This window comes from Nannospalax galili, unplaced genomic scaffold (genome assembly GCF_000622305.1).
Source record: "Nannospalax galili isolate Female #2095 unplaced genomic scaffold, S.galili_v1.0 scaffold803, whole genome shotgun sequence".
Taxonomy (NCBI): domain Eukaryota; kingdom Metazoa; phylum Chordata; class Mammalia; order Rodentia; family Spalacidae; genus Nannospalax; species Nannospalax galili.
Window position 1 is genome coordinate 1033454 of NW_008349354.1, and position 19847 is coordinate 1053300.

The window sequence follows — 19847 nt, forward strand, 5'->3', positions numbered from 1 at the left end:
TTTTTGCAAAGACCTTAGTTGATTTTGTTATTGATTTCTAAATTCTCTTTAGACCTTGTACCCTTCCTGTGATCGGCTGGGTGGTTCTCCAGCAACCCTAGTGGCACCAATTCTAGCATGTCATGAACTCTTTATACAAGCATAGGGAACTGTTTCAGAGGTCACCCAGTCTGTCTTCATTCGACTTCTTCACATGAACTTGGGGCACAAATGCAAAATGGGTGGAGGAAGGACTTGCCAATACCAAGTAGGAACAGCAAGGCCAGAGGAGCCAAGACTCACCAGGCGCTTCCTCTCTTCTCTGAGGGAAGCTAATCTTGCCTCTCTCTCTTCCCCTGGGTCACCCACCTGCTCCTGATTAGCTGCATCTGGTAACATCTCCCCAACTAAAAGGAAGGAAGGCACACACAATCTCAGTTTCAAGCCCCCTGGGCCACCTGAAAAAAAGAAAAAAAGTGTGGTGTGCAGCGCTGACCTGAGGTCAGGAGGGAAACAAGCTTTATCGCCACCTGATCCTGAAGGAAGGAAACAGGAAGCTTTGTGAGGGGGACAAGAGTGAGGCAGCCATCAGGGACAGGCTGTCCCATTACCTCCTGACCCTCTACCTAATCAAGAACGTGGAATGAACGGCCCTGTACAAAGCAGAACCATGGGCAGCAATTTCCACACCTCTCTCAACTTGAGAGGGCTTGTTTCATATGAAAAACAGCCCAGTCACCAGCAGCTGGGGTTGCCCACACAAGATCAGGCAAATCACCACTCTATCATGGAACAGGGAGGGCTCATGCCTCGCCCCGCCCCCAGCTGAGGAGCTATGGACAGTGGAAGGCTTCTAAAAGGAAGAGTCAGTTTCTTTAAGACTGTTAATCATGCTCCAGTGGATGGCCCCACACCCAGGAGTGTAGGGGCAGTACAAACTCCGTGGGTTATAAAAGATGAAAAAGGACTAAATTGGGAGGATTGGGATGGATCTGAGAGGAAAAGGATGTGAATATGGTCAAAATATATTGTATGAACTTCTCAAAGAATTCATTAAAATATTTAAATATTATATTTTACATTTTAATATTTTTATTTATTATTTTTATTTTATGTGTATAAGTGTATTGCCTGCATGTGTGTAAGTGCATCTATGTCATGAAATGCCTGTGGAAATCAGAAGAAGGCATCAGATTCCCTTGGAACTGGAGTTACAAATGGTTGTTAGCTGCCATGTGGATGCTGGGAATCGAACCCAGGTCCTCTGCAAGAGCAGTCAGTGCTCTTAACCCCTGAGCTAGATCTCTAGCCCCCTATTTCATTTATTTCTGCTTTATGGGTATGTGTATTGCCTGTACGTATGTAAGTGCATCCTTGTTATACAATACCTGTGGAGGTCAGAAGAGGGTGGTAAAGCCCCTGGAACTGGAGTTACAGACAGTTGTTAGCTGCCATATGTGTGCTGGGAACTGAACCTGGGTCTTCTGGAAGAGCAGTTGATGCTCTTAACCACTGAGCAATCTCACCAGTACCCAATATTGTATTTTTAAAAAGAGCTGGGCCTGGTGGCACATGCCTTTAATCCCAGCACTGGAGAAGCAGAGGGAGGTAAATGTCTGTAAGATGGAGGCCAGCCTGGTCTACATAATGAGTTCCAGGCCAGCTGGAGCTACAGGGAGGCCTTATCTCAAAAAAGCTAAAAGAAAAAAAAAAAGAATGAAATAAAAATAAATTTAGAAGAAAAGAAACGGACCTCACAGCTACTACAGCCCTGTTTGTACCACGCCAAGTGCAGTGTCGGTTCTCTATAGGCTCTCTCTGTCCTTCAAGGAAGGAACCAAGCACATCATCATTTTACACATAAGGAAGCTCAGTTTCTGCAGTTAAGTGGGTGAGGGAACCCAGAACTGCCTCCTGTCCAGGGCCTTCCTACTCAGCTCTGGTTGAAGCTCCCATGTCCTAGCATCTAAGAATATCAGTGTACTAGCCCACATGCCTTCAGGTTTAATGATGCTCTCAGTACTGGAGGTCTTGTTAGCAAAATGCAGAGGCTCTGGATTTAGAAGACAAAGCAAAGGTCTAAGCAACTCAGAATAGCTTCTGGGTCATCTAGATGCAGATATTTTCTCATTCTTTCCTTCCACATCTACCTGTGGTATCAGCTTCACTCAAGATCTGTATATAAGGCGTTGGTCCACACTCCCAGTAGAAGCAACTGTCTCCCAGAAGGGTGCTGGCTAGCCTCAGCTTCTCCGGGTTATCTCTGTCCTTTTGTGTTCTGTCCAATGCCCCTCTCTACCTCACCTTATGTTCAGGGGAGGCACTGTTAGGGGAACAGGGTGCAGCTACCTTCAAGGACAGGCTGTCCTATTACCTCTGACCCTCTTCTTCTGAACTTTGGGACACAGGAGCATCCTAGAAGGAGGTACCCTAAAATTTACTTCTCTTCCCTCTGACTGGGCTACAGTTTGAGCATGGCTCTGTCCTCAGCTTCAGATCCAGGGGAGCCCCCTGAACACAGCACAGCTACAGTTCAGATGACAGAACCTCCTTGTCCTCCCAATTTCTTGCCCCCTTCTGCACAAGGACAGACAACTGTGGCAGTTTCTCCACGTTCCAAATCACTCGTAGACTTAACCTTCCCACCTCTTCTGCTAACCTCTAAGAATGCCATTTCTTTCCCTTGACTAACAGAGCAATGCAGATAATACGGGAACAAGTAATTTCTGTATCTGTTCAGTAAAAATGCTATAAAAGATGTCAAAAAGGACAGTATAAGTATGTTGTGTGTGTCTATGTATCCGTGTGTGTGTCTGTATGTATGTGTATATGTGTGTCTATGAATCTGTATGTGCATGTCTGTATATGTTTATCTAAATGTATGTATGTGTCTGTATATCTCTGTGTGTGTATCTGTGTCTGTGTATGTGTGTATCTCTGAGTGTATGTATGTGTGTGTATCTATGTGTATGTGTATGTGTGTCTGTGTGTGTGAGAAGCTCTGTGTGTGCATGTCTGTGTATCTGTCTGTGTCTATGTGTCTGTGTGTGTATCTGTATGTTTGTGTATCTGTGTGTGTATCTGTGTGTATGTGTGTAGCTCTGAGTGTATCTATATGTGTATCTGTGTGTGTGTCCACATGTATGTCTGTGTCTGTGTCTGTGTCTGTGTGTCTGAGTATTACTGGTTGTGGCAATAGGCACCTCCTTCTTCCTTGTTATGAAAATCCGCCTCTGCCCCTGCCCCTTACTCAACCACACTGGTTCAGATCTCATGTATCTGGGTTTCTCGGTGTTCTGTTGTTTCCATTTTACAGATTTTTTTGTTGTTTGTTTCTCAAACAGGGTCTCATGTGTCCCAGGTTAACCTTAAACTTTCCATGTAGCGAAGGATGACCTCGAACTTCGGATCCTCCTGGTTCCATCCCCCAAGCGCTTGGATCACAGGCATGCGCCCCACGAGTGGTGCTATTTGTGGGTTTTTCTTAGCTGTATTAAGCAGCTTTGGTCATGAGAGCTCCTACTTACTACTGTGTCAGCTATGTCAGCTGCCTCTAAGCAAAGCACAAAGTGCTCCCCCAGTACTCTACACACAAGGCAATATTATACATCTCCACAACCAGAAATGGTTTCTGTCCTGAGTTGCTTTGAGTAAATATGACTTTCAGTTTAATTTGTGTGTTTAGAAAACATGGACGTTCTTTAACCCTGGAAAGGCTGCAAAACTAGTTCCAACATTCACCCTGTAAATCCTGTGTTAGCTGAGTGACAACATTCTGGATGAGTTTGAAAGGGGCCCCCACTCTTTCCCTTCAGTTCACGTGGTCTCAGACTCATGGAGCTCCCCACCACGTCTCTGTCTCCCCTTTTCCCTTCTTTCTCTTCTCCCCACCCCATATATACATATACACTCATACATATGTATGTATGCGTGTATATTGTATGTGAGTATGTGAGTATATTTAACTACATTTTTTGTATCTTCTATGAAGGTAATGAATCTAAGAAACTGAGGTTGGGGCTAGAGAGATGATTGTCACAAGCGTTGGCTGCTCTTGCAGAGGACCCAGGTTTGGTACAGTCTGTAACTCCAGCTCCAGGGTATCCAACACCCTCCTCGCCCTCCTCCAACATTGCATTCATGGGTGCACTTACAGACATGAAAGCAAAACACTCAAACACATACAATTTAAACAAAAGAAACTGAGGTTGCTGAGGCTCTGTGGAGGAGGGCACAGAGGTCTTCTAAGCCGCTGGTGAGATCATAGAGCCTCTTCTTTATAAAGGAGCAGCTTGGAGGATTAGGCTCAGCATTTTAGCCTAGAGGGCAGTTGGCTCCAACAAGCTCTCAACCGGCTTCCTGGGCTCTAACTTCATCCCTAGCAAGTACCTTCATCCCTAGCAAGTTCTCCAGGAGACTCTTGGAAACTGAAAGACAAGAGGTATTCCTCCAGAGGTAGACCCTCAGGTCTAGAGAGATGACTTAGAGGTTAGGAGCACTGGCTGCTCTTGCAGAGGAACCAGGTTCAGTTCCCAGCACCCACATGGCATCCTTAACAACCAGTTCCAGGGGATCTGATGCCCTCTTCTGACCACCTTGGGCATTACATGACACAGGTGCACATACATGCAGGCAAAACACTCATACATAGAAAATTAAAATAAATAAATCTTTAAAAATATTATAAAGCAGACATATGCTCTCTTACAAGAAACTTCTCAGAGGGCCTCACCTCTCCCAAAAATTCGCCCCATTTTTCATGTTTCAATTTTTCCAGCTATTTCAAAGCAAAAGTCCCAAGAACTCATTTGCTTTTCCCTTTAATTAGCAACCTTCTTCTACGTGCTGTGGAGACTCTTGCTTTCACAAGGTGCCTTGAGTGGGTCCTGGGGTACCTAGAATGATGCAGGCAAGCCTGGGGCTGGGTTGGAACTCAGGTGGGCTCAGTGGTAAAGAGAAAAATATGGAGGATCATGAGAGCTGAGCAGTAACATAATAAATAGACAATTGGTATATAGTGGGGACACTTCAACTAAAATCCCTATTCTGAAATTAAACAAATGAGGGAAAGGGCAAGTCTATAAAAATTTATTGTTTTTCTGGCTCAATGAAAGTATTTTTCCACTAATTTCCTTTCAGTACAATCACTGCTAACTAAGACTGTTCTTAGTGATTTCCCTTTGAACTCATTGTTTTAAAACTCAAAAGTGGCTCTCATTAAGGGTTGGATTTGCTTCAGGATGATATGGAATAGGGACCTCCATGTCAAGGCTTCACTGGTAAACTAAAGGTAGAAACTGTCCTGGTTTGTTTCTTCATTGCTGTGACAAAACACTCTGACCACTACCAACTTGGGGAGGAAAGGGTTTATTCAGCTACAACTCCCAGGTCGCAGTTCATCAGGGAGCCCAAGGTAGGAACTCAGGGCAGGAACCTGGAGGCAGGAGCTGGAGCACAGGCCATGGAGGAACACTGCTTACTGGCTTGCTCCTCTGGCCCCTGCTCAGCCTGCTTTCTTATGCAACACAGGCCCACCTGCCCAGGGGTGGCACCACCCACAGTGGGCTGGGCCCTCCCACATCACTCATCAAGAAGATGCCCCTCAGACATGGCCACAGGCTAGTCCAATAGAGGCAATTCCCCAATTGAGGCTCCCTCAACCCAGGTGTGTCAAGTTGACACTAAAGCTATCCAGCACAGAAACCAACCAGCCTTCCCTCATTCATCATTCAGTGAACATTAAACACTGTTAATATCAAACACTAAGATTTTTCACATTTTTCTCTAAATTTCTTCTTTTTAAAAGTTTATTATTTTTATTTTATGTGTATGAATGTATTGCCTGCATGCATGTAAGTGCACCTTTAGTCACGCAATGCCCGTGGAAGTCAGAAGACGGTCTCAAATCCCCTGGAAATGGAATTAAGGATGGTTGTTAACCACCATGTGGGTGCTGGGAATCGAACCTGGGTCCTCCTGAAGAGCAGCCAGTGCTCTAAATCACTGTGACATCTCTCCAATCCCTCTAAATTTCTTTAGTTATTTTTTTATTATATGTTAGTGTGTGTGTGTGTGTGTGTGTGTGTGTGTATGCCTGCCATGCATGCACATTTTGATCAGAGGACAAGTTGCAGGAGTTGGTTCTTTCCTTCCACTATAGGGGTCCCAGAGATCAAACTCAGTTCCTCCTACTTGGCAACAAGCACCTCTGCCACTGAGCCGTATCAGAAGCCCCTAAATTTCCTTTTCTATCTTGAGTGAGAAAAAATTAATTTGTTACTGTGACATTAAGAAGGTAGGTTTGTTGTTGTTGTTGTTGTTGTTGTTGTTACTGCTGCTGCTGTTTTCTGCAGCACCTACATGGGCAAGACCTTCGATGGAGAGACTTTGAAGGTTTAAAATATTTTCTCTATCTCTGTCCCTCTGCCTCTCTTTCGCTCTCTCTCTCTCTCTCTCTCTCTCTCTCTCTCTCTCTTCTTTGTAAACAAGGGGAAAATAAACACACTGGCCTTCTTCTTGTTGTTGTTGAAGATCTTGGTTCCTGGCCCCCGCCTGCTTTGTCTGCCGAGGAGGAAATAACAGCCCTCGGGATATAGTTTGGTCTTTGCTAGCAGATCACACTCAGAGACACAAATCTCATTCCATAAAGACTCAGCTTAAACTCTTTTAGAATGTAGAAATGGTCTCACAATCCACAGTGCAAAAGCCCTCCAAAGGGGCAAAGGTTTGACTCGAGTGTTTGTTCTAGACAATAAGTGACTTCCTGCTTTGCAAACAGCGGTTTCAAAGGACCAATTCTTAAAATTCCAAAGTCTCCATATTTTGACCTCTTACAGGCCAGAATATCAGAAACACTTGGATTGGATCAAATTGTAGAAATGTTTAAAAGTAAAAGACACATTTAGAGCAAAGAAGAGGTTTAGTGGTTCTTCCTCTGAGGACATCTCTAATTTTAGTGTGGCCTAAGAATCACCCAAGTGATGTTGGCAAAGTTCCTGGCTTCTCTGTCTGAGATCCAGCTCAGTCCATAGAGTAGTGGGTCTAGCAGTGGTTGGAGAGGGGATTGGAACTTCAACAAGTAGTGTTAGCATGGCATGGGAACCAGTTACAAAATTCTAGAGCTCGCCCACACTCTAGAAACTAACACCAGCAGTAGGACTCAGTAACTACCATCACCATGCCCCATTAGGTAGTTACACTGCAGACCAAAGTTCAACAGTCACCAAGACAACACAGGACTTCTTAAACCACAGTGTTCACACTCTGTCCCCAGGCCTAAGTGAGGTGACCAGAGACTCTGGCTGTCTTCTGAGAAACACCAGTAGGCAGGTGGGTTCTTGAGTCCATGAGATATCCTTCCTTTTCTTCAACACACACACACACACACACACACACACACACACTCACGTGCACAATCATCTTCACCAAATCGCTTAGTAATTACAGTGTCTGCTTCCACACTGAGCCTCTTTCTGCTCCTTACCCCCCAGGTTTATTGAGAGATAACTGACATAATTTGTTTACATTTATAATGCAAAATGTGATGATCTGATTATACATGCCCTATGATCTAAGTTTCACAACGAAAGCTAATCCTTCCCTCACCTCTTACCCCAAGCCCAGCAGCCAGTACATTCTCCAGGCCTAGAACTGTCTGCTGTCTCTATTACATCGGCCTCCACTGTCCTTCATGGCCTGGTTCAAGGTCACTGATAGAGGAACCTCTCAAGCAGTGCCCACACCTTCCCCTCGCTTCCCTCTGTCAAAGCACTAACCAAACAGCCTTACAGAGATCTATTTCAGGCTCTCTGCCTTCCTGTGACTCTCCTAATCCTACAGTGTTTTTCTATACCTGCATGTCCAGCACCTAGGACTGCACTCCACACACAAGGTAGTGCTCAATCTATGAGCACATTGTTGTGATCCTAGAAGAGGTTAGAACATGGCCCATGTTGCCAGGCTGCTGGCATAAAAGCCCAAGTTCTACCACTTAATGACTGGGGAGGTGGGGCAAGTTGTTTAATCTTTCTATTTCTCAGTTTTCTCACCTGTGAAATGGGCACAGTAGGGCAACTGTCTCATATCAAATGCTGTTCTCCACAGGAAATGCTCAGAGCAGAGCCTGGGAGTGTTAGGCTTCAGTGCTAGCAATGGACAATCCAGCAAGTCCCAAGATGCTTCTCTGCTCAGATACCTCCAAATGCACTCTACACATGGCTATATGCATTGGGCTTTGCGGAGGCCATTGAAGACGTGGAAAATGGGAGCTCTACAGCATGCTCTCCTGTCCTCCCAACCACACCCTCCTGCACACAGGGAGCCTTGGAATCTGTTTTTTGGACATCGCTGCAACTGAACCTGACCACACCTGGCATCTCTGGTCCTTTGAATTTAAAGTTCTCTTAGACTTCTATATGTCAAAAATCCAAAATACAGGCTGTTGAAGATGGCTCAGTTGGTAAAGTGTTGCCACACAAGCTCAGATTCCCCAATACCCACATAAAAGACTGGGTGTAATCCCAGGACTGGGGAGGTGGAGACAAAAGGAGCCCCGGGGCTTGCAGATTTTCAGAGATTTCCATATTCAATGAGAGCCCCTGTCTCAGAAAGGAAGGTGGGAAGCCAGCATGGTGGTGCACACCTTTAATCCCAGCACTCAGGAAGCAGAGGCGGGTAGATCTTTATGAGATTGGGGTCATCCTGCTCTATGTAGTGAGTTGCATGCCAGCTTGGGCTACAGGAAACCCTATCTCAAAAAAGAACCTCCCCAAAATGTAAGATGGGAGAACGAGAGAGGAGGATGTTTGAAGTCCCAACCTCTGGCCTCTGCAGACATGCACTCATGCACCTGTGCACACATAATAAAGACTTTGAAAAGATTAGATTAAGTAAAGCAAATAGCAGTGCTGACATCCCAACAGAGGCTGGAGCAGCCCATCTTCCATCAAAGTTGGGGGAGCCTCTGACTGTGTCCTCTCAGATCCACCTGCTCACTTCCTACTCCTAGGAGAGAGCAGGCTGGACAGCTGTTCTCCTGACACAAGATCTGCGCTCCTCCTCCATCCTCACCACGGTTTGCCTCTGATGCCTCAGCTAATCAACCCTCTGGGCTTTGAAAGAAGAGCGGACAGGTCTGCAGGTGCGGGAAACCTAAGCAGTAACACCATCCACGGTGACATGTTGTATAAGTCTACTAGATCACGGAAACCCCACTTCAGGTGTGTGAATATCCAGTGTCATTCAGGATGCACCCCCAAATGCTCCTGAATGGGAATTCAAATGCAGCACGACAGCTGCATTTACTTCCCCTTAAATGTCAAATCTAGCTCTGAGAGCTGAGTACGCTTGCGTGCATTCATACAGGAGAAGGAGGGGTAACGACGTATTCACGTGTCCCAGTACTTAGAGACTTTCAGTCAGTGTTTCTGGAAATAACTGAAAAGTCTGAAACAGGATGAGGACTCATGTCCCTTTTCTAATCCTTCCTGTCTGTATCCCAGACAACTGTCTGACTTCTGTGAACCATCACAATGCATGAAAGGTGTCCCTGCACATATCTATATCATGTGGTCTAGAAATCTCCTGCGGCATAACTTCTGCATCTCCTTCATGCCTAATGGTATAGAATGCTGAATATGTCCAATAAATCATTGTTGGTTGATTAAAAGATCTTTCAACTCCTTATGCCTCTGGTTTTCATATATGTAAAGTCTAAAAGGGAAAATCAATTATAATTCTAGAAGAGTCCTGCCCTAGAGAGAGGGAACAGCCATTGAGTTAGCACTTTTCCTAGAAATGCATAGTAGCATAAAGAAAGCAGTGGCTTTATCAGGTCTGACCAATGACAGGCCGCATGCCTTAACACTGAATGAAAAGCCTGCATTCTAGAATGTATTATACATTGCCTATTTCTTCTCATTGATACACATGGACGCACACACAAGCCCATGGACACACAACATCAGCAAATGAACATTTAAGGTAAAATGCAAACATTCTGCTTTCCAGACGATAGGCAGTGCGATTTTCCTGCAACTTGGAGGCGTGGGGGCACCAGGCAGGAGAAAGGGTTAAGCAAGGATCTCTAGCAATGCTTGGACTTGTTCTTTGAGGAATAACAAAGAGAGGAAGCACAGCCTCTGTGGAAGGAAATTCCCAGGCCTCACTTTGGATGGACATTCGCAACCTGCCCTGTGAACCCCTGAGGGGTGTCTGATAATAAACACAGGCAAACAAAACAATCCAGAAAGGCATTTTTACTAACATTCTTATAATTTCACCAAAGGGCTAGAAAACATTTTCCTCCATCTGGGGACCTGGAAGGGCCTGGATATCCACCTGCTGGCAAAGCCCAGGGATTGGAGCCTTGCACGGAGCTAGTGTTTGTACGTGCTGGTCTCCCTTGCTTCTGGGGCCTTTGATTGTTACAGGGGTTAGGCCTTGAGTCATTGGAATGTGGATCACAGGCAGGACAGGGCAGGTGTGGTCTGCTGTGTGTGGACTTGAGACCCGCCTCTTCCTCTCCCATGAGACCTTTAGGCACAAGCTGGAGCTGGACCTTTAAACAATACTGCAGGGCCCTTTCCCAGGACTGCAGAGAATGTGACAAAAACTTAACAGCTCTGACGGTAAAGTGGATCCAGTTCTTGTTTTCTTTAGGGGTGTGTATGTGTGTGTGTGTGTGTGTGTGTGTGTGTGTGTGTACAATGCATGTGAGGGATGCCTGCTGTTCCTCAGGTACCATTCACCTTGCTCTTTCTGAGACAGGGTCTCTCAGCACCTGAAGCCCACCAACTAGGCTAGGCTAACTAGCCAGCAAGCCCCAAGGATCCACCTGTCTCCATCTCCCCTGGGCTGGAGTTCCAACACTGGCATCACACCTATTCTTTTCTTTTAATGTGTATATGAGTGTTTTGCTTGCATGTATACAAGTATACCTGTATGTGCAGTGCCTGCAGAGGCCAGAAGAGGGCATCAAATTCCCTGGAATTGGAGTTACAGATGGTTGTTAGCTGCCATGTGGGTGCTGGGAACTGAACCCAGGTCCTCTGCAAGAGCAGCCAGTGCTCTTAACTACTGAGCAGTCTCTCCAGCCCCACCATGCATACCTTTTTACAAGCATTTTAGGGACCGAATGCATGTTCTCACACTTGCAAGGCAAGCACTTTACTGAGTTATCAATACAGCCTGTTTTGGGAAGGCAGGGGTTTGAGACAAGATCTCACTATGTAGTCGCATGGTAGCCTGGAGCTCCCTCTGTAGCCCAGGTTGACCTTGAACTTGGTGAGACCCTTCTACCTCAAGCTTCAAGTGCTAAAATTAGCACCCCCAGCTTCAAGTGTGTAGATCAAACTGGGCTTTTGGGTTGCAGTAGTAGAAAAAATTGGAAGCTTACTATTGAATACGTTAATGGAAATTTCTTAGAAAAGGCTTCGAGCAAGTTAGAATCAAATTGTAAAACCTTAAGCACAAGTCTAGTTCAGATCAGATAATTTGTAATAGAGAATCATATTTATTCCCAAACTAATAAGATGTAAGATCCATTAAATCCATTTCGTAGATGAATAAATCAAAACCTACAATAAAGCCAGGTGTGGTGGCACACACCTTTAACACCAGAACTCTGGAGGCAGAGGCAGGTGAGTCTCTGTGAGATGGAGACCAGCCTGATCTACATAGTGAGTTCTAGGTTAGCTGAGGCTACAGGGAAACCCTGTCTCAAAGCAAAAATCTGCACAATAATAATAAAATTCTGGGTGATTGATTCAGAAAGCACTTTTTTTCACAGGTAGGTATCTTTGGCCCTATGTGATTTCCTTTTTACTATCTTGTGCTTAAAAGCATTCTTTGTTCATTGCAACCCAATCCCAGATTCGCAAATGGCATCCCTGTATAAGAAATATTTCAGTATCCACCACCCAGCATGGGTGGATGAGGGCTAGATCCTTGACTGCAAATAGAAAGCAGAACTTTTATTATTGAAATGCCCTCACCGGTGTCTGAGATATTTTTAGATGAAATAATCACACACATACTCATTCTACCCAGAGTGGCAGACGACCTCCATCTTGACCCCCAGCAGGCAGGGCTACATTGACTGACTGAGGGATGACAGCTTCTGAGTTTTACTCTGGGTGGGGTTAACATGAGCCTCTACTCTGGCCTCCATCTGCCCTTTGTACTGTAACAATGGGCGGAAACGCAGTCTTGTTAGAGGAAATTCCCAGGGCCACACTTCGGACATTAGACAGTTGCTTTGCAATGCCAGGTAGCCCAAGTGCATCTAAAAATAAACACACCAGTCTACAAGGAGTTCTATAATATTGCCCTGCACCATTGATTATATCCCAAAGGAATTTTTTTAACGTGGTTGGTTTTAGAAGGTAAACCTGTAGAATAATTTAGATGACGACTTCGTTTCTGTGGCAAACTGCACATTTGATGATAACACTTTTCCGTTGAAAGGATGGCTGATGATTTTTGCTTTCCCCCAGGATCCCGAAGTGAAACTGGAGGAAGCAAAGGCATGTTCGGATGCTGCCCAGCATCTTCAGAAGGAGGTGAGTATCCTAAGCAAGAATAACCAGCCGCTCTGAGTCAACCAAGTATTAAGTGAGAGTTCCAGGTAGCCTGGAGCCACTTCAGCTGATTCTCCATTCTCCAAGCTGTCAGCAGACAGAGGCTGCAATCGGTGGGGTATGTTTTACAAGGAGAGCAAGGCTGGTGAACTTTAAGCACACACCCTCTCCAGCCAGCTTTCTTCTTTCCTCAGGATCAGACACCTGGGGGCAGGAGAGATGGCTCAGTGGTTAAGCGCACAGGCTGCTCTTGCAGAGGACCTGGGTTTGATTTCCAGCACCCACTCAGCCATAAACAACCGCCCATAACTCCAGTTTTAGAGACTCCAACACCCTCTCTGGCCTCTGCAGGCATTGCATGACACGGGTGCACGTACATGAAGGAAAAACACTTATAAAAATAAAAAATACATAGAAATAAATAATTTTTTTAAATCACAGATTCTGCTCGTAGACCTTGCCAACCAGAGGGTGTTAACTATTTAGCTGTGAATGTCAAAGTTGGATTTCCGAGTGGCTAAAAACACACAGCCGTGTGGGTGCCACTCCATTTTATAAAGATCTCGCCCTAATAGTTGCATCCTTTTACTTTGCCTGAAAATACCCCAAAACGTGGCAGTGTCCCGTGGAATCTATAGCACCAAGTTACAGAGTCACCCAGAAGAGTGGTTTGGAATGAACTTTTCCTTCCTCTCTGTTCCCATTTCTTTTTCACTTTTTCCTGGAAGTCCGACTCTATTTTTGCAAAGATCCTATTTTTAAATTACTGCAGTCAAAAACTAGCTACCAAATAAAAAGTCAGCTCACGTCACACTGTTGATTTTTTTTTTTTTCAGTCCTTTATCTGGTGGCTTGGATTAGGGTGCTGACATCATGAGACTCCGAGCGGGAAGGGACCTTCAAGGTCATCTCTCTAACTCCACCCAGTCAGGCATCCCACTGGGAACACCCTGGCCACTGGTCTTCTGGGGCGCTGGATCACTGCCCAGGACAGGGTGTTCACCACCCCCAAAAGGCAACTCACTCATTTTTCAGACAATTCTGATGGCGGGTAAATCCTTCCGCACATTGAACTGAAATCTCTTACTCTATAATTTCCACTCATGGATGGGGTGGTTTTCTCTTTTCCCACACAGGAACCTTTAAATATTTGAAGGCAGCCTTCACAGGCTACAAAGCTGAATTTATTCTTCAAATGTTCCCCGGCATGTCCTTCAATTAGCTTATAGGTGATCATTTTCTCTATTTTAGCATCTTGGCGGGTCTCTTTTAAGATATGGTACATTTCACTTTGTGTGTGTGTGTGTGTGTGTGTGTGTGTGTGTGCCTGCACATGGGTACACACACACACGTTTGCAGAAGTCAGAGGTTGGCACCTGGTGCCTGCCTCCATTGTCTCCACCTTATTTTTTAAGACAGGGTTCCTCTACTGAACCTCAGCTCATCAATTCAGCTAGACTAGGTAGCCAGCAAGCTGTGGGGCCACTGCCCCTTGCCCTGCTTGCCACCACAGGGCTAAGGTTACAGATGTTCGCTGCCATATCTAGCTTTTATGTAGCTGCTTAGGAGCCAAACTCAGGTCCTCTTGTTTGCATGATGATCACTTTACTCAATGAGCCCCCTCCCCAGCATATTTATTGAAGCAACATGTTAATAAGCATGTGAGCTTCTGAATCTCCTGCCCACTTTGTATGCTAAGCATCAGCTCACATATTCAGGAAAAAAAAAAAACCTAAGATTTAATAGGGTACATACAATTCATTATTTATGGGAGTAGCAAACAGAGAATTTAAACACAGGCCTGCCTCTTTTTACCCCACCATAGCCTTGAATTAAAAAAGCAATGTTAAGGCCAGGGGTGGTGGCACACACCTTTAATCTCAGCACTCAGGAGGCAGAGACAGGCAGATCTCTGTGAGTTCAAGGCCAGCCTGGTTTATATAGTGAGTTCCAGGAACCACACCTGTGATCCCAGCACTTGGGTATGGGAGCAGAAATTCAAGGTCATTCTCTCCTTGGCTACATAGTAAGATTGGGGCTAGCCTGGGCTATGGGTAACCTGGTCTCAAAAAGAGGAGGAAGGGAAGAGGAAGAAGCAAAGGGAGAGGAAGGATTTGCATTCATCTCTATTAATAATAAGCACAAGTTGTGGCAACAAAAAAATGTTAACCTACATGGGAGGGTTCATGTGGCAGACATTTTGTCTCTGGATTCTCCCTATGGAAGCATTGGAGAAAATGTATTTGGTGTCTAATAAATAAATGCTAGCATATCCAGGTAAAGGCATTGGGAGCTTTAAGACAGACTGGTCAAACAGAAAGGACTAGGCCCTGCCTGGGGCTCTGAGTTTAACTCTTTCACCTGTGGCTGTCTTGCCAGGTGACATTGGCTGGATCTACAGTGTTTTATAAACCTTGGTTCTATCTAGTGACGAACAGGGGCTTTGACTTCAAGCACCTTTGCACTCAACTCACGTGGGCCTACCCACAAAAACTGGTTTGAGCCAGGGTCTCCCGTATTGTATCTTAGGCTAGCCTTGAACTCCTTATGTAGCCAAGGATGACTTTGAACTTCTGATGCCCCTGCCTCCACCTTCAAAGCGCTGGGATTATAAATCTGCACCACCTTGCCTAGTTTACGCTGTGCTGGGGATGGAACCAAGGGCTGCATGCCCGCTAGGCAAGCACCCTACCAATTCAGCTTCATCCTCCAACTTCTCATGATAATTTGAAGGACAATGTTCTGCAGTCTTCTAAGGCAAAGTAGTAGTTATTTCATTGTGATGCCCATGATCCCAGTCAACCCTTTGGCACCTTCTCTGAGGGCCCAGTATAGCAACAGCTTCTATGAAGATGCCAGCAAGAGCAGTCCCAGACCCATGTGCTTAGACTGACACAAGCCATTCAGGCTCTCTCAAGTGACCGCTCTTGCTGTCTTCAACCCTCTTTTCTTGCTCCTCTTCTACCACCTGAGGCTTCTAGATAAAATACCTTCTGAATAGCCAGAATTGCCTCTTGCTTCCTGTTGTTCATACCTCTTTGCCTCCTATTTCAGATATCCTACAGAACTACCTTTGTACAACTTCGCTTCCTGAGCTAGTTATTTCCTTTCTGCTCAAATTTGCATTCATCTCTATTAATCACAAGCCAGGTTGTAGCGGCAGAAGGGATGTTAACTTGCACGGGAGGGTTCTTGTCAGAGGACTTTTCCCCATCCTCTCTCCCATTTCTCCCTACAGAAGCATCTTTTTCAGTCCTCCATTGTATTCCTGGCCGGTGCCTGGGATGTGGAAGGTGCTCAGTACATACTGCTGAGAAAGTGCATCTCTGACTTGGAGTGGTAAATAATGGAGAACAGGGACTGGGAGAGGTTATCCACAAGATATGAGGAACTAGACTAAAAGCACAGCACTCAGTAGGTCCTCAAAATATTCAGCCAATAAATAAATCCAGCAAAGTCACAGATAAAGAATGTGGGAAAATGTTATAGACATTGACCATCTTCTTGACAAACTTTCAGCTATAGATCGCATTCTGATGGCTAATTCAGGTTATTCAGATTACCCACATTCATTTGTTCCTTCTTTCATTCATAAATTCAACTAATATTGACCAAGAACAAGCAATGTGCCAGGCATTGTGTCAAGTGTTGTGGATTCAGAAATAAAACACCAATGTCTCATCAAATACGAGGTTAAACATAGAGACTGTTACTTCTTCATGTGCTAAGGGCTGTGGAAGGACTATTAGAGCTGCCATAAGCTCATAGACCCTAGGGTGCTTAGTGGAATGTAGACTGAACGCAGGGGGCATGTGTAAAATCAGGCTGTCATGAGTAATTGGGGAAAAAACTGAATGGTGGAATCTAGACAGAAGACATGGGTGTGCAGTAGAGCCCACATGCTGAAGAAGTGTCATTCAGTAATGTTGGACAGTCAGGTGGTGAGAGGTAAGGCTGGCAGGGTGCTGTAGAGCAGACCTTGAAAGGGTCACCTGCCCTCCCCCAGGCAATACTTGGCAAGATTTATTTCACCTGTCCACCGTTTGGGAACCTGATAAAGTCTGGTGAAGGGTTGGGAAATGTGCATTTCTCAGGAGCTCGTGATGCCAGATGCCATAGGCCCCTGGCTGCACTAAGGCAGCAGGACTATAAGCAGTGGGGTACAGTAGACACACTTCACTGAGGAGAGCCACACAGTCACAACTGCATTTTCCCAAGAACACCAAGGCCAAGTATAATGGCAAAAAATTACAAGACTGGAAACTAAGCAAGCTAGGGAAGAACATGTTTAATGAGTCGGCAGGCAGGAAAAAAGACTTCTCCCAGAGGAAAGGCTGATTATGAAGATGAAACGAAGCAACCAAGGCATAAGAACCCCACTTTAGAGAACATTATGGTCTCTCTAGGACTCATGTGGCACATCATCTGAAATTCCAGTTACATCCAACAAGAGCAGCCACAGGAAGGGGAAGGACCCTGCCTGAGAAGGATTTCCACACCACATGGGTGAAGCCAGGCTTCTTAGGCATTGTGTGATGTGTATTTCAGAAAACCTCATGGAAAGCAAGACAATTCTAGAAAACACCACCGAAGTCCTCCAGACCCCCAAACAACACGACTACTCTTTCGCCTAAAGAGCTAAAGGAAACATACCTGTCTCTATTACTCCTTAGCAAATCCTCTATCAACCTTGATACATCTCATCTCTTACCAAAAAGTTCAGAGTTCATAGTGGAAAAGAAAAGGTAGCTCTCAAATTCTTCTCCTGCCTTATGCAGAAGCCAGAACACACAACTTCTAATGGGATGTTTCCCTCCAAAGAAGATAAGAACCAGCTTCCTCTTTATGTACACTGCTGGGGGATATCCTCTGCCTCTTACAGTTTCTCCTCCAAGTCTTGGAAACCAGCAGGTCTCCACAAGACACAAAGGTTGAGCACAAGCAACCATGAAGGAGTGCTGTATGGACACCCCATTTACCTGCTTTAGAGACGCTTGACTCCATTCAACAAGACAAAAGACAGTAACACAGGCACCTACCTTTCTCTTCTGTGGTGAACAACCTCCTGAACTTTAATCCAGTACTGAAGATCTTACCCCCGAAACCTCTTAGGTGAGGTGAAATTTAAGGGTGTCCCATTCAATCAGGAAACCCAAGGAGGATAGAGTTTCACCAGACCAGGCTTCAGGGGCTCTGGGACTCTCACACTGGCCTGCAGACCTCAGGGCACAGAGGTAAACTATCACTGGCTGTTTCACCAGTGCAGGAAGAAGCCTGGAGGTGGGGGCGGAGGCTAGGGAAGGGAAGTAATCTGGAGACTGTAATAAATGAGAGATCTCTCAAAGCGATTTCCTGTATTTGGAGCCTCTTGCCTCTCTCCAGGCTCCCTGGAGAAAATCAGAAATGTAAGCTTCTCTTTTGACCACTGGGAAAGAAGAGGAAAATCACACTGAGGACTATGAAAATAAGAAACAGGAGACAGGCAGGGAGCTCACGGGCCAGCCAGCTTTATCTTTCTCCAAGTACTTTCCTCCTGAAGTTTCTCTAAGTGTTTAACTCTGCAAAAGTCAAGGATGCCCTTATCCTCCTCCACGGAGCTGAAACGTATTCTGGCCACAGTCCAGACAGAGCAGCCAGTGAGAAACAGGTCAGACAGAGCCTATTCAGAAAGGATTTCTTCCCTGGCCTCAGGAGAGACTATCTCTGCTGTATTTTTGGAAAGAGACACGAGATTGTGATTTCAATCTTGGGAAAACTCCTAACAGTTCTCAAGCCATTTTGTCCTAAGACTTAAAGAATTACCTGTCATCTACCAACCGTAGATTGCTGGGAGCCGAACTCTCTACAAAATCTGTAGAGCTCACGGTCAGCTGAAAATGTGAGGCACTCACTCAAAACTTTAAAAACTCAAGATGGCAGCCATAGAACATTAAGCCAAAGGTAGAGAAGGCTTATTATACTGAGCAAAGGGCTCAGTATAATTCTATAGGGTCCTGTCGATGAGGGAAATTAACCTAATGTGGACTAATAAACTATAACCTCAGTGTAACTGTTCTGTCATAGATGAGTAAGAAATAACAAATAGATTTGACAAGATCCTTATGTACTCCTAATAATAAGTATGCTTGTTGATATATGTAAAAATAATAGTGAGGACTTTGGAAGCTTCTCCTTGTATTCAAATCATAAAGGGCACTCTGCGTTCAGCTTCAGGCTGAATTAAGACAAGACAGACAACCACAAAAACCGCAGTCTGTGGGCGCCTTGGAAAAACGCTGCCTCTTGCAGAGGTCTTTCAGGAAGCACTGGCTACCATCTATCTTATTCGTTAAAATAGCTAAGACTGTACTGGCATCAGTATATTGCTAGGAAGTTAACCCCACACTGTCCCCAAATATCTGCTTCTTTGGAAAATTCTGACTGCTTCAATGTCCTATAATAACCTAAGGGGTACATACACGTCCGTGCTGGAAGTCTCAAATTCACCTATACAAACCCCATAGGTGTTTCTGATCAGCACCTCCAGTTTCTCTGGAGCAAGTTTTGCCCAGTCTGAGGCCTGTGAAGCCTACGTATAATAAAGAATAGCTTCCTCTGTATCCTGAGTATCGTTTGAGTCTTCTCAAAGGGCTACAGCAGTCAGTGGTTAGTTCCTGTAACACCAGGAAGCTGGTCCTAACTGTGGGAAGATGGTGGGCACTCTAGGGTGGATTGACTTTAAGAGGCTATCAATAAGTATAGACTACTCCGTCTTGCTTTGTGGGGTGATGACCAATTCTTAAAAAGCTAACCTCTCCTGCTTTACCTCAAAGCTCCCCTCCATCCGCCCGCCCTTTTTCATTCCCTCTATCCCTACCTCTCTTCACTTAGGATTACGCTGTGAAGAATGCCAGTTTCCTGCTCCCTAGTTCTCCTCTCTCACAGACTGGAGAGCCTCCTCTGATGCCCTGGCCCCTCCGGTATTCCTTCCTAGCAAACTATGCTTGTCTCCCTCACAGCACTCAAGCCAGGAAGCCTGTCTTCTGTCCCCTCTGTCTCTTGCTGGTCTTTCACTCTCTGAGGTGTGGACTTGATCTGTTTCATTATTGTATCTCCAGAGCCCAGGACCCAGCAATGTTTGAATTCTGTAAGTTGAAAGCTATTGGAAGAACATTATTAATTACAGGTATATATTGCCTTTAGAATAAAGAGGAAATATATATATGTATATATATATATATACATATATATGACTCAGAGCGACACATATATTTCTATGGATTACACTGACAGGGATACACACACACACAC

General features: G+C 45.1%; 1 protein-coding gene across 3 annotated transcripts in view; it reads right to left on the bottom strand.

Moving 5' to 3' along the window:
* Adgrf5 (adhesion G protein-coupled receptor F5) overlaps positions 1-17800 on the bottom strand; it is a 103017-nt gene extending 85217 nt beyond the window's left edge. For all 3 annotated transcript variants that reach the window (XM_029570219.1, XM_008846728.3, XM_029570218.1), the window contains exon 1: positions 17597-17800. The gene's annotated coding sequence lies outside the window, so the exon portion shown is untranslated. The remainder of the gene's footprint in view (positions 1-17596) is intronic.
* Positions 17801-19847: the final 2047 nt, after the last annotated feature.